Genomic DNA, 2,779 nt, shown 5'->3' on the forward strand with positions numbered 1-2,779 from the left:
TGCATAAAGCCCCAGTGAAAATTATTAAGAATTCAAACAGTAGAAATCACAAAAGAAAAAAAAACCACAAATGGAAACAACAGTAACCAGTACAGACATAAAAGTGCAAGATGATCCATACACGCTTGACCACCAAAATGAGAAAATGACCTTAATCTCCACTATTTTCTAATTAAGAACAATAATTTTTTCTCCTTTCCTTGCCATTCTTAATGATGTGTAGAACCAACATGTGCTTTTTTTTATTATTAACCATGAACCATATACCATACCACGACCAAAGTTTAGGAAAATGTCTTGTTAAAGATTTCAATTTGGAAAAGGGAGAGTAACATCACCAAGGATGAACTATCGATTATCCATTTGTGTTCACCAATAAGAATGTATTTTCAACGCAGCTTGTATTGGCACCATCACCATGGATAACACAAGCGTTTTGTTAGGTTCTAACATGCATAAAGTCTTTCACTTCCAGTATGGTAGCACCCATGTGAAAATGGAAGTCAGAGACTCTGAACTCTGGCTGATGGAATATGTCATTACCATTAAAGATGCTTGTCACATTAGAACCAGATTGGGTGGAAGTCCCCCAACTACCACTCTCCGAGTGTTGAACCATGTAACTAGATATGTTGCCACCTGCCTAACAATTAAAGATATTTCTATCATGCTTTGGAGATGAAGGATTGGATTGCTGAATATTTTTTGTGTTCAATATGCACCATCCAGAACCCCTGGCTCTCTTTATTGCATGACGATGTCAAGACTCGTGAAGATATGGCTTTCTATTTTTGACAATCTTATTTTGATCCTGATGCTTGGCATGGACCTATCATTTTGTAAGGATACTGCTATATTGTTTTGGATTCACATAAATGGGCAAACTCTCTATGCATTCAAGATAAAGTGCAACTTTTGTAGAGGTGACACCCACCATTTGAGGATAATTGATGGAATTTGATCCAGAAGTAACTACGAGTCTTCCAAAGTAAGTGCCATCCCAAGGTTAGGATAGGCAAGCCATTGGATGATCATGATGCACTTGATGTTGGGTGTATTAATGCATTCTAGCGTCCCTATTCTAGCTGTTTTAGCTTTGTTTTGAGGATAAATCTAAGTTATAATGGTTAATAATAAGATAAATGTGTTAAAACATATGTTTATAAGGTTATAAGTGAATTCTAAGTGAGTTTGTACTTAAAAGAGTCAACTAGAGTTCTATAGAGAAAACTAGTCTTCCTAGCTTGAGCTAGTTGCTTTTCTTGTCTATCTTGTTGGATTCTATTGAGTTATAAGTGTTACTTATGGTTTAAAATGTGTTATGATATGTGGAACAAGTTTTTAGTAGTTTACAAAGTTCATATGAGTCAAAGAAAGAGTGGAAACTTGAAGGAAAAGATCACGAAATTAACCTAGTCTAAGCTCTTATTTTTTATTCATCGTAATGGGTTTAGTGTTGTTTGTGCTTCTAATTCGTTTGGTGTGATGATGTAGAATGATTTTGGATCTGAACATGATGATATTTTTTGTTAAATAGGCTTTGAATTCATGGGAAAGACACTACAAGACAAGGGATGGAAGGAGGAAGTACCAACACTTAACCAAAATTCGGAGGACAATTTCCAAAGAGTGCATGCGTTTAGCATGCATCGCATGCTCTACTCTTGTGAAATATAGGGTGTGTCGTATTCAAAATTCCATATATATGGATGGTGAAACACACGCTCTACTCCACACCTGGGAGGTTCAAGCTAATTTGACTCCTACACGGACTTGGCTTACCCTTATACTATATATACATGTTGTATCACGTTTTTACATATCTTTTGACATATTTTGGAGATCAAGGGGCTTCTACAACTTCATTATTAGATTTTTATTAATTTTATTTAGTTCATACATATTTTTAGTCGTTAATTAAAACCTTTTGATTACGATTATGACTATGCGTGGCTACATGCCCTCTTTCTGGGGTTGAAGATAAGAACATGATTATTATTGCTATTGATTAAGTTTGTTTACTTTTATTATCAATATTGGGTTTTTGTTTATTATTATTATAACTATTTTAAGGATTCGCAGCCCTTATAATACATCCATTGTTAACCTTGTGAGCTCGAGAGAGGGAATAGGGTGATAGAACATGAGAATAAGCAGAGTATGGTTCTTGATTCTTTATAAAATAAGAAACTTGAATTAGAATCTAGGACATAGATGTAATTATATACCTTAATTAATTCATATGTAGGATAATATTTGTTAAGAACTTAAGTGAATTATTACATCCCCGCTCAACGATATAGGTGTAAGGTTCAACTTAGGTAATAGATTAGAGGTTGGGAAACCTTAATTGTGCAATTAATCCTACGAATCAATAACCAAGATAAGCAAGTTAAAGAATGAAATAAAAAAGCATAATATGATTGTTCAAAGTGCTTCAACCCTGGTTTTTTCTCTTATTGATTGTCTCAAGATCTTTACTTTCCACATTGTTTAGTTTTAATTTACAATTTACAAACTCTTTATTTGGTTACTCTTGCATCAATTGAATCTTCAGTGTGAACTCAAATAAAATAGTTTCCAAATCTAGTCTCTGTGGGATCGATAACTCGGCTTTCTTGAAGGCCACTATATTACTTGGTAGACATGTACACTTGCGTGTGCATTGTCAAGTTTTTGGTGCCATTGCCGAGGACTTGTATTTTTGCAGTTGTTTATTTTAGTTTTACTATTAGATTTACTTGGTGTTTTTACGCTTGGTCTTGGTTTTGTCCTTGCA

The 2,779-nt window shown here is 34.2% G+C and overlaps 1 pseudogene; it reads right to left on the reverse strand.

Annotated features, from left to right (window-relative positions):
- Positions 1-439: 439 nt before the first annotated feature.
- Positions 440-1,045, reverse strand: LOC107841221 (annotated as a pseudogene).
- Between the last annotated feature and the right edge of the window lie 1,734 nt (positions 1,046-2,779).

This window comes from Capsicum annuum, chromosome 9 (assembly GCF_002878395.1).
Source record: "Capsicum annuum cultivar UCD-10X-F1 chromosome 9, UCD10Xv1.1, whole genome shotgun sequence".
In the NCBI taxonomy this organism is placed as follows: Eukaryota; Viridiplantae; Streptophyta; class Magnoliopsida; order Solanales; family Solanaceae; genus Capsicum; species Capsicum annuum.